We start from the raw sequence: 13,459 nt of genomic DNA on the forward strand, positions 1-13,459 counted from the left end.
CTTCCTTTCCTTTTCCCCTGTCTAGAATTCTTTCCCTTAGAATTTTTCCTTCTTTAGAATTTTTTCCTTTTCCCTACTCAGGATCTTTCCACTTTCACCCTTAGATAGCTTTCATAGGGAACATGTTACATTTAGTAATAAACTCTATAACTTCTCTAAGTGCCTTTTCTTCCTGTGACCTCAGACTAGCAGTCATAAGTTAGAGCCCAGTAGTTCCTGCTGAAAGAGTACAAAGGCCATTTGCCTAATCCTCTGCTTTTTTTGAGCTGCAGTTTCTGGCCTCAGAGGATACCAGAGGGCAGGTCAGCTATGGTAGCATAGTACATAAAATTTTCTAGCATAGATAAGAAATTTTTTTTATACAGCAACCCTAAATATCTCCTAAGACCAAGTTTTACCCCCTGCCAATAGCTCTTCAAACCCCCCACCCCGCCCTTCGGCTGCCTCAAGAAAAACTGACAAGGAGAAGAAAGAAGATTTCTACCCCACCATGTTGGGGCTGGCCCCTAGCAAGTAACTATTTAATCATAAAATGTAGATATACATATAAGACTTAAGTAGAAAACATTGCAATCAATAATGAATCAAATGGTAGAATTTAAGCTATCCAACTCCTTTGAACAATTCTAAGCATATAATGAATTCAGAAATATTATGAAAAAAATTATAGTGTTAAACAAGCTGATAACATTCACAAAAAGCATCTAGGTTCACATAAACTACAAACCCAAAGCAATAAGCAAGTTTTAGCAGGTTTGAAAAAGTAAACCTGTTATTTTCAGATTTAGTAAATAAGCCAGTGGCAAGGACAATGTTCATTATTTTCAAAGCAAAAGTACAAAAGAAATTTTGTCATAACATCTTGGCAAAAAGTGTAAGGCAAGATAGGACCTTAGGTTACTTACCTTAAACAACAATTAAACAAACGTGTTTTTATTAAGCCTTTTGTTCCAACAATGTAGACATGGAATAAGTTGTTGTAACTTAGATAAGGTCATGCTCTCTGTCTTGTTGGGACTCTCTTGTCACCACTAGGTGGATTGAAAGCTAAGTTGTTAAGGTCTCGTTGCTACTACTTGGATAAAATCAATGTAACCAAAATCCCACACAGTATATGAAATTAAACCACACTCAAATCAAGAGGGAAAATTCCATTCACTCAGCATGAACTAGAAAGCCAGAATTTAGAATTGAAAATTTATCAGTAAATCAGAAGTATTTATACCTATATGGTATAAGAATGATAATCTTAGTGTAGCATTGTGTTCTAAAACAATACTATACAGTGGGAATTATACAGACAAAGGGGAATTATTTATCACAGTCTAAAGACTGAGAAGCAAAGATCAAAGTGTTGGGAAGTATAGAGTTTGAGGATGGTCACTTTCTAGTTCATGAAGAGGTACTTTCTAGCATTGCTTTCTCTTGATGAGAAAGATGAAAGAGAATTTTGGGGTCTATTTTTAAGCTTTCATTCTTTTTGTGATGTTTCTAAAATACAAATTCCACCATATTAATTCTCAAGGACATGAATCGTAATATTAAAACATGAAAATGAAAAAAACACAATAAATATTTTAGATATACATAGGAATAAGAAATAAAACAACATTGATAAAATAGAATTATAAAAGGTGGTTAAAAAATGATTCCTTATAGAAATATAGACTATTAGAAACTTTGAAATGAGAAAATATTGTCCATAATTTTTATAAAAAAACAAAGGTATTGAAATAATTAACATACAAAGAAAAGTAATGAAGTCAACACTGAGAAATTTGCCCAAGGAAAAACACAAGGGAAGAACTTAAACTAAGAATAAAATATAAAATATTTTTGAAACATTGCTGCAAATGTTTAGAGAAAGACAATAGTATTCTGGGAGGAAGTTCAAAAAAGCATGTATAGATAAGTATAGTTTATCTAACATTTTAAGTGTGGTGTTGAAACTGGCTCAGTCAGTCAACAGGACCTCAAAGGAGGGAGTGAGGATTGAAAAAGAAAAATAGTTAGACATAATTATAACATGACTGCAGCCAATATTGAGACTGAAGCAGCTTTATTTCTCTCCAGCCTGCTTTTTATATCATTCTAGGTATATCCAAAAACACATGGTCAGTTTTTAGATCAAAGACAAAGTAATCAAGCAAATTAGTAAACAAGGAGATCATATAAGCAAGTAATCAAGCAGAGCAGTAAGCAAAAGGATCACACAAGGTGTAATTGAGTAAAGTAGTAAGCAAAGAGATCACATACGGTAGTAATTCAGCAAAGTAGCAAGCAAAGCCCCATGGTCAATGTTTCTAATATTCTTATCTGAGCCTATTTTCTTACCCAAGCCCAGTGAAAAATGCCAAATTCCTAGAAGAGGCACCAAAAGCTCGCAACATTGTATAGTCTCAGATTAAAAGATTAAGACTGCATGGAAGGGTATAATATCTAAAATTAAACGAAAAGCAATATGTGAACTGAAATGTAGAATTAATAATTAAAAGACATCACAAGTGCTGCTCTGTCAGAGAAAGATGACAGGTCAAGTTATTTGTAGTGTTTTAAACTTTAAAATGCATGCATATAATCCTAAAAATCATATAATCATAAAAACATGCCTATAAGCAATATTACACAAACTAGAAGGTTACAGTGAGTACATATTTATATGCAAATAAATATATGCAAGTACTAACTAACACCTAATGAATAAAGGAAGTCAGGTTTGAAAGACATGAGCATAGGGTTTGGAGTTAGGAAGGAAAAGAGAAAGTTCCCGTTACAACCAAAAGATAAAGAAGTAAAAAAAAAAAGTAATCCAAAGTTGATCCAAAATGAGACATTCTAGAAAAATATTAAGTAAATCTATAGTCTATGAAATTTGTAGTTGTAAATAACGTTTACTATTAAAATATAAGAAATTATAGTTTTAGAATCATTAAAAAGGCTTGAGAGTAAAGAACTTATTTCACAATAGCTTCTTCAGATTTATAAAAAACAAGAAATACAATATTGAGAATAGAAATACAATATTGAACTTTCAATCATCAAAGTAATTCAATAGATTTGTATCTCATGATCATCAAGATGAATTGCACAAAAATTACACTTGAAAATACATAGATCTCAAACAAGTCTTGCTTTGCATTGATTACATTAAATCTAAAACGTATTTATTCAAATATTTGGCATAGATCCTTCCAAAGAAACATCCTTCACAATACCACTTAAAAATTATTTGTAAGGATAAAAGCTGGTTAAGCCAAAGCCTGGATTTTGTTGGATATCTGTTCACCTGAGAAGAGCTAGATCAGAGTTGAAGCTGGAAGCTGCCATGTGTCACAGACTATATATGGTGAGCAAAAAGAGGCTTCTCTTCAGGGAGTTGATTCAGGTGGTAGAAGCATTGTTAGTGTACTGAGATTTATAAATTGTTTGTGACTCTTCTGATAACCATTTTAGATGATCTTTGAAATCTACATTGAATACAATCTTTAGAAAAATAGTCTGTTGACTTAAGTCATAAAATAAGGCAAAACAATTCATTTAGGGGACTACTGTTACAATATGCCAAGATGAACATTGCTGAACAAATTTCTGTGTGGCTGACATAAAACTATCTCAAAAGGATGACCCCACTCACCCAAATGTCTGTATTCAAGCACTGGTACTTTTTTTTTTTTACATCTTATAAAGATGTAAAAAAAAAAAGAAGTATGGCTTGATACCCTAAAGTGTTTAGTGAAGCATAGCAATGATGCAGAAATAAAAAATAGTCTTATCTTAGTAGGGTGGAATGAATGACCAAATGTATTTGTTAATGCCAGAGAACTGTTTTATGTGCCTAAATGAACTTAATTTTTTTCATTTTTTAAAAAAATTAACAGTAATTGTTACTCAAATCATGAACTAAACATACAATATGCCTTATTTTTGTGTTTTTTAGAGCCAGTTTCCAGTCTTTGTATGCTACTTCAGGGTATTTGGGTTTCTTTTCTTTGATGTTGTGTTTTGACCTACCAGACTTCAACACGTGAGGGCACAGAACTCTCTTTGATATAAAGCAAGCTCTTACTAAGCACTAATACTGTCAGCAACTGCCGCAAATATTTTTATTGTTCAGTATTTGATTTCATGATCTGTGTAATATTATGATGTGTTGGGGGCCAGCAGCCACAGTCGACAGGGTTCACCTGAAAGAGAGGCTGGGAATGGAAGAAGGGACAGGAGGGCGGGAAGAGATGAAGCCAGGACAAAGGTTTCTGATCGAAGCTCAAAGCTTTAATGTTCAGCTTCTAATTTAAAGGAGATAACCCACCCCCACCCCCAGAGTTCCTTCTTGCTTCAGTCAGCTGGGGGTGAGTGGAAACCATCCTGCTGGAGGTGAGGGGAATCCATACTTAATTGTGGGCCCGGAGATATCTCAAAGCAAGCTCAGCAGGTAGTCTATTCTTCTCAGCTTGTGTACCAGGGTACAGGCAGCCAAAGAGGCTTCCAAGGCCCAAGCAAGCAATACCTCCGCCAAGGGCAGACAATACCTCCAGGCAATACCTCCAGAGTCCTATTGTTTGGTCTATTGTGGTAAACAAGGTCTCAGTCCTGTTCAAGGCTGGGGGAAGGGCACAATGATACATACTTAAATACAGAATACTTTATTAAACATGTACATGAAAGACATGAATGATTTAAAGAATTATTTTCCTTTGTGTGTATTTATGTGAGTGTGTAGGAGTTATGCAAACCACACATCCTTAGAAGTAAGAAGTTTTTGCATTCTATTTGATTTTGGAAATTATCTTTGTCTCTATTAAATTCTATACAAGGGGTAATCCTGTGAAAGGGGAAATTATTTTTAACACAAAACTACGTCATAGGAAGATGACATATAAATTATCATGAATTATGTGTGACAGATAACAATAATCTTAAAGGCAAAAAAATAACAAATATAACACTAATTTTCATATTTGGTTTCAAAGTTAGTGTGAAAAGATTAGAAATAATTGTAAACTAGTGTAGAGGGAAAAGTTATGGATACTGGGTATATAGAATCCTTTTTAGACACATAAAATATTCTTTAGGCTTTCTTTACAAAGACATGGAGGCATGAAGCAGGTTGGAAATGTGGACAGACTGGCTAGAATGCAATTTAGTCAGGTGGAACCAAGCTGAGAACCATAGTGACAGGGCAAGGCCGAAGTGACAGGGCAGGACTACATTCTTGGGAAAGATAAGCGTACAGAGAGTTTTCACCTGATCCTGACTCAGGTAGGTTGGGTTCCTTTGGAATGTTCCACTATTTTTATGTTATACCACCCTAGCAACCCCCTCACCCCCTTCCCATTCCTTGGTTTGTGGTTTTTCCCTATAAAAACACCCCTCAAACTGGCAGTCGGGGTCAATTCAGCTCCTGGTGGGCACACGAATTGACCGGCAGCTAGCTGTCATGCCCTAATAAATAACCTCGCAATTGCTCCGATACATGGTGTCTCGAGCAGATTACTGGGTGGTCGAGACTTTCTGAGACTTGAGAGAGGGTCTCCCCTCTGCGGAGGTCTTCACTAGTAGGGAATGGAGCCTACTTTGTGTTGGAGCATCTTATTTAATTATTAAATTTGAGGTGTATACTTTCTATTTATTTTTATATTTTCAAGGATGGATTTATTTAAAAAAGTTAAAACCTGTAACAATTAGCAATAGCAAATACTATTCATCAGTGCATGATACCACTGAAGCCAAGTACTTATAACGTTCTCCATGTCATTTCTTTATTCTCCTCACAGTCCTAGGCAGATATACTGTTTTCATATTTTACAGATGAAGAATATCAGGTGTAAATACATTTAACAACTTGGCTCTGAACCAAAATACTTCTTGTTTTGATGTACATTTATAACAATATTTAAGCATGCTGCAAGGCAATGGAACTAAAGTATCCTCCTCAGGCAAACCATAGAAAAAAATAAAGTATTAATTTATAAATTACAACATATCATGTAGGACATTTCTGTATGCCTTATACTTTAATGACAGTGTTACACTTAAGAATATAAGACAAAAATTTTGTGAAGAAAATATTAAAATTGTCTTCATCATTTTGATTATGTTCCTTCAAAACCATCACCTTTTATCTAGATTTTAGATTTACTTTAAAATATTTTCCAAATTTTTTCTACTTTCCAACACAACCATTTTTACTAAGTGTGCATAGCTTGTCATTATTAGAAATAATGTCATTCTTTCTAGCATCCTAACTCACTTTGTAAAAATGCACAGTAATCTATAGTGGGACTTTCATTGAATACAGGCAAGAAATTAGATTAAATGACAGTCATCATTATTTAGAGCAAAGAGCAATACTTCTAGTGAGCAATATATATATAGTATTTCTGGGACGTGTCATTTGCTTAATAGTCTTAAGTCTTTGGTCTAGACTTTTAACATCTCAAGGTCTCATTTTTGTCCCATGATAATAACACTGTCTCCATGCTTCTTACAGAGTTCTGTAAGGGTCAGAGGAAAGCAGCGTAAAATGATTTCGAAATTGCCAGAAGTTCCATAGAAGAAAAATAATTAAGGTGTTATTGTTAATAAAGTAACAGATTACAGGAATTTCCACTCATAGTCTCCATTAATGTTTCCTTGACTGAAAATTTTGTCTCAGCCACTTAAACTGTGTCCTCAGTAGATAACCTTTCACATCTTGACTAGTTTTGATGCCAAGTGATAAAAGTCTCTGTTCATCCTCTTGGTGAAATTATAAGGAAAGAGCTGAAAGGTTGACTCTGACTTTATTTCCCAGATGAAGCACTTGTCATGTTTATTCTCCCATAGACTTCCCACTACATTTTCTTTTTCTTTTTTTTCTATCTTTTTTTTGTGATTTTTAGTGTTAGCATAAAGGATTCTTTAATATTCCCTCTAATCATTTCATTTAAGTAACTGTTGCTCTTCCCATAATCCTGTGTCTCACCCCCTTTCTTTTTCTTCTTGCCTTAATCTTGCAAATTGTTTCCAGTCACCACTTTTGTCCTTAATGCCTACTAGAACATTCACATTTTCCAACAATTGCCTCTTTTTTATCATTATGTTAGAATTCTGAGAACTAAAACTTTCTCCTATAAACACATTGCTCGATCACTGTGCTTGGGTCCACTCTATCTATTTTTGTCACCTGTTTCGGTTTGCAGGATCCATCCCGATAATTGCAGGTTTACTTGAACTTGTAATTTTCATCTTCCTTTTATCTCTGCATTTTGATGCCTTGAAAAAGATCAATATTAGTTATACATATGCAGGTTTTCAAAACAATCTAAGGTCATCAAAGTAAAAGTGAACACTCATGCTGCCTGAATTGACTTAATTACCTGAAAAAACAACTAAAATTGACATCTTTCTCAGAAATCCTATTCAATATCTACCAACTGCAGTTGAAATATCAAGAAGTATGCCTCAGTGTCTTTCATTTAAATAGTATTTTTTAAAACTAACACACCATAAATAATTATAAATAAATTAGAATGGTGTGATTTTCAAGTATATGCTTGCATTTGAAAATAAATTCTGCTTTTCCATGTGTTAAATGGTATATAATGGAAAGAATAAAAAGTAAAATATTACATTTGCAGAATGGAAGTGTTCAGTCTTGAATTCCATTGTTGTACATGTTTTTTGTACATTTTAAACTTTGAAAACATAATCAAGTCACCAAAGCTCATTTCAGCATACAATTTTTTGTTGCTGTTGACAGCCTGTTCTTTCTGCTAGTGTTGGCTATGTTGAATAATTGTACAGTATAAAATTGTCTCAAGAATTGTCTTTACTTATTGAGTACAATTTTTCTTCTACCCTTCTCTGTTGTACTCAGTCATTTCAAGTAAAATTATACTTAGAGCTCTGAATGGCATTTAGGTTTTGTAGCATCATAGTTATATCCATTTTGACTTTAAAGCCAGTTACGCTGACTGACCACTCAATTTTTAGAAGCTACTTCTTTTTTTTATTGGATATTTTATTTACTTACAGTTCAGATGTCATCTCCTTCCCCTGTTCCCCCTCCCCAGAATCCCCCATCCCATCCCATCTCCTCCTTTTTGCTTTTATACGATTTTAATTGCATGCAAGTATTTCTAGGTTGAGGAACTAACAATAGAAGAAAATAGTCAAGGAACAAGCAAGACAATAAACATAAATAGTCAAAGAACAAGCAAGGCAATAAGTAAAATTCCATGAACACTCCCTTGATCATTGTTTCTAAGGGCTTATCAGGATTACCAAAGTATTTGAGCCTACTTCCCTGTCTTAGCCCAAAGTCATTTTCATGACTGAACCTACTTCCTTGTTCTAGCCTAAAATTTAGATTCCCGTGTGAAATTACTTCTTTGTTCTAGCCTAATGTCAGATTCCTGTCTGAAGCCCACTTCCTTGTCCTTGGCCAAGGTCATATTCCTGCCAAGCAGCCCATTTCCTTGTCCTTGGCCCATGTCAGATTCTTGCCAAGCAGCCCCAAAGCTCTCCAACTCTCCCCTTTTTTTATCTCATAAACAAGACTGAGCCTGTGTTAGGTCATTCTGACAGGAATGCCTTCTTTATGCATCATGGAATATACATTATCAAAGCAGTGCACTAGAAGCTACTTCTTAAGGTAAAATAAAAAACATAAAGAATCTTGATTGTACTGTCGCTCAATTCTTCCCAATTGATTATTGTAGTGGATTGCATATGTTTGGCCCACATAGTGGCAGGATTAGAAGGCATGGTCCTGTTGGAGTAGGTATGTCATTATGGGTGTGTGTGGGCTATAATACACTCACTCTAGCTGCCTGGAAGCCAGTATTCTGTTAGCAACCTTCAGATGAAGATGTAGAACTCTCAGCTCTGTCTGCACCACGCCTGCCTAGATGCTGCCATGCTCCTATCTTGACAACGGACTGAACCTCAATAAGTAAGCCAGCCCCAATTAAATGTTGTCCTTTACAAGAGTTGCCTTTGGCATAGTGTCTGCCCACAACAGTAAAACTTTAGAAAAGTTATTCACAGAACACTGTCTCAAGCCTCAGACTTTTCCCTATCTATATATCACTCTTTATTTGTAATGATGTGAATTTGTATAATTTTAAAAAATTATATTTTTTTATGACAAGATTATTTTTTTCTTGGTTTCCATCTGTCACATAAGATAGACCTACTCTAAACATTATGTTCATCCCAACTTTGGCATCTTTGAAATTACTCTGTTTTATATTCTAATTTAAAGTTATTTTTTTCAGTTGTCCCTCTTCATAGAAATTTCAATAGTCCCCAATTCATACAGAAATCTTGAAGTAACTCTGGCTTCAAGCTTTTCATTTCATCTTCATATTGACACCAAAAGCTACCAATGATTAATGCATGCCGAACTCCCATTCAGGATACTAGTGGCACAGACATATGCTAATCCACATGCACAGGCACAGTCACAGGCACACACACACAAACACAAGCATATACTGTAGGAGATTATTGTTTAGTTATAGGATATGATATATAGCTGGCGGACAGGTAATGATTATACTTAGGACAAATAGTCTAGACTCTATATAGAATGCATATGTTTATCTAGTTTGTTAAAACTTGAAAATATAACTAGATTCCATTTGGTTCTGTATTTCAATTACTGACATCCTCTAAATTCTAATTTTATCAGAATATCATTGCTAGGAGTCCTCATTCAGATCACCTTCATAGATTCCAGTTTCTGGTGCAGTAAATTTCCAGACCACCTGCCAAGCATCATCCTATTTCCAGCCATTTCTTTCTGCACTTTCTCCTTCCACCTCTCTTCTTTCACCCCATCTCTCCACAAACTGGTCACTTCCTCCAGTCCCCACTCATTATCGGTTCTCCAATAAAATCTGTCCTAATTTTCCCTCCCAGGAGAACATGAGAACATTGCTAAAGAGTGCTTTCTTTTATTCTGTACATGTTTCAAAGTCACTTATTTCAAAGATAATGTGTATGACTGTAGTATAAGAAACAACATTTGTTTGCTTTGCCTATTTCTTGATTATATTTTCTTCATTGCTGAAGGGTTTGCTCTTGTTCTACATGAAGCTTCATTTTAAAATCTTACTATCTTTAATTTTTTCACTGCTTCAATCTCACTGTGAGGATCACTAGTAACTATTTAACTAATCATTATTTGGTAAATTAATAGTTCATAACATATTCTGAGTTGCTATCCTATATAGCCATGATAAAGGTAAAGGAATAATAAAATATGACTCTCATATTCTCCATTTAAAATAAAGTGACAAATTTCCTTCATACATGAGTGAAAATATCATATAAATATGTAAAAATTTGAAATATTTTTTCTATAGTAAATATATAATTTTGGCTAAATATATGTTCTTTATCCTCTGAAAATCTGAGCTAGGGATATTACCAAATTTCTTAGAGTTGTCTACTGGCTTTTTTCTGTGCTGATAACACAGTTTTGAAACATTCCATTCCTCTTACCTACATCCACTGGTGTCTTTGATATATTTCTGTTTTTCTAAGTAAATTGTCATCAAAGTGGGAATTTTTATAATAATAACCATTAAATGTTATTGTTTAAGAGCAGATGCTTATATTATTTATTTAAATTAATGAAAAGAAGAATTATCCTCATTCAATTAACCTACTTCTAAAATACAGAAAAACTTGGAGAACTTTCAGGAGTAGCATTTTTTTTTTTTTTTTGATTGAGCAACATGGCTGTTCTTGCAAGGAATCATATCCAAAGACTTTCTATGTCTATATGATCAGGCAAGAACGCCAAACAAGCCCTGGATTATAGTTTGACATAGTTGGGATATAGACAAACCCTTAGTATACACCTTCAATTCCATAAAAATGAAGGTAAGTTTAGTTTATAGAAGTAAACAACAGTCACGTTTGAAAGTGATGTCTAATTTAAGGGCAGACAAAGTAATAGGTCCTCCTCTCCTGTCCTGTCCTGTCCTGTCCTGTCCTGTCCTGTCCTGTCCTCTCCTCTCCTCTCCTCTCCTCTCCTGTCCTCTCCTCACCTCTCCTCCCATCTCCTCCTCTCCACTCCCCTCCCTTCCCCTCCCCTTCCCTCTCTCCTCCCTTTCCTTCCCCTCCCTCCCTCCCCCCTCTCTCTTTCATACTGCCATTTTTTTATTGGTTATTTCTTCTTTTGTCAAAGATTTATTTTATTGGTTTTGAAAATGTGTATGTGCGTGTGGGGAGGGGGGTGGGTGGGCACACATGTATGCAGGTTCCAGCAGAATGTAGAAGAGGATGTTGGATTCTTTGAAGTTCCTGGAGGTTTTAAGTCACTAGATGTGGGTGTTGGAAATTAAACATGAATCCTCTGAAAACGCAGTACATCTCTGAATGCTAAGCTATCTCTCCAGTACTGGATTCTTCTGTTTAAAAGACAAGCTTTTTTTTTTTAAATTGGATACTTTATTTCAAATGTTATACCCTTTCCCGATTTCCCTTCCAGAAATCCCCTACCCCATCCTCCCTGCTCTGCTTCTATGAGGGTGCTTATCCACCCACTCATTCCTGCCTCCTTGCCCTGGCATTCCCTTTCACTGGGGCATGGAACCTTCCCAGGACCAAAGGCCTCTCCTCCCACTGATGTTCAGCAAGGACATACTCTGCTACATATGGGGCTGGAGCCATGGATCCCTCCATGTGTATTCTTTGGTATGGTGGTTTAGTCCCTGGGAGCTCTTGGGCATCTGGTTGGTTGGTATTGTTGTTCTTCAACTCCTTTAGTCCTTTCTCTAACTCTTCCATTGGAGACCCCTTGTTCAGTCCGATGGTTGTCAGCTAGCATCTGCTTCTGTATTTGTCAGGCTCTGACAGAGCCTCTCAAGAGACAGCAATATCAGGCTCCTGTCATCAAGCACTTCTTGGTATCTGCTCTAGTGTCTGGGTTTGGTATGTGGGATGGATCCCCAGGTGGGGCAGTCTCTGGATGGCCTTTCCTTCAGTCTCTGTTCCACACTTTGTCTCTGTATTTTCTCCCTTGAATATTTTATTCCCCCTTCCAAGAAGAACTGAAGCATCCACACTTTGGTGTTTCTTTTTGAGCTTCATGTGATCTGTAAATTATATCTTGGGTATTCCAAGCTTTGGGGCTAATATCCACTTATCAATGAGTGCATATCATATGTGTTCTTTTGTGACTAGGTTACCTCAATCAGTATAATATTTTCTAATTCCATCCATTTGCCTAATAATTTCTTGAAGTCATTGATTTAATAGCTGAGTAGTACTCCATCATACAAATGTACCACATTTTCTGTATCTGTTTCTTTGTTGAAGGATATCTGGGTTCTTTCTAGCTTCTGGCTGTTATAAGTAAGGCTGCTATGAACATAGTGGAGCATGTGTCCTTGTTATATATTGGAGCATCTTTTGGGTATATGCCCAGGAGTGGTATAGCTTGGTCCTCAGGTAACACTATGTACATTTCAAATGTCATCCTTTCTGGTTTTCCCTCCATAATGACCCAATTCCATCCCCCTCCCAATCATATGTGTGCTTCCCCATCCATCCTCCCCACTCCAACCTCACTGCTCTAGCATCCTCTTACATTGGGGCGTCAAGCCTCCACAGGATCAGGGCCCCCCCATTTGATTTCAGATAAGGCGGTTCTCTACTACATATGTAGATGCAGCCATGGATTCTTCCACGTGTAGTCTTTGGTTGGTAGTTTAGTCCCTAGGAGCTCTGGGTGGTTAGGTTAGTTGATATAATTGTTCTTCCTAAGGGGTTGCAGTCTCTTTCAGCTCCTTCAGATAGCTCCTTCCCCTAACTCTTCATTGTATTCTCCAGGCTCAGTCAGATGGTTGGCTGTGAGTATTTGCATCTGTAATAGTTGGATACTGGCAGAGCCTATCAGAGAACAGCTATACCAGGCTCCTGTCAGCAAACACTTCTTGACATCAGCAATAGTGTGGAGGTTTGGTGTCTGCAGATGTGATGGATCCCCAGCTGGGTTAGTCTCTCAGTTGCCATTCTTTCAGCCTCTGCTCCATTTTTTTTTTGTTTGTTCCTGCATTTCCTTTAGATAGGAACAATTCTGATTAAGTTCCTTTCTTCTAACAAGTAATATTTTTATTTTGTTATAAACCTGAGCTGAGATTATGTGTATCTTGATTCAGAAACATCTTGAGACCAATGACCAATGACCACTTCCTGAATCTTACAAGTCAGTTCTTTCTCTCCTGCAAGGATTACTTCATCTGACAATGCCCTGGCCCTTTTGAAACCTCCCAGCAATGTGGGATGTTTCGGCCCTCAATTAGGACACAATATATTTGCAGCTTAAAGCTTTAATTTTCATGCGTGGAGAACTTGGGGAAGAAATCATTAAATTCGAAGAGGGTCTCATGAGTATTTCTGGAATTTCTTTAATTTAGTTTAGTCTTACTTTAAACTGAAAACTATTTTTAAAAAAATCAAT

Source organism: Grammomys surdaster, unplaced genomic scaffold (genome assembly GCF_004785775.1).
Source record: "Grammomys surdaster isolate TR1022 unplaced genomic scaffold, NIH_TR_1.0 126153, whole genome shotgun sequence".
NCBI classification, from domain to species: domain Eukaryota; kingdom Metazoa; phylum Chordata; class Mammalia; order Rodentia; family Muridae; genus Grammomys; species Grammomys surdaster.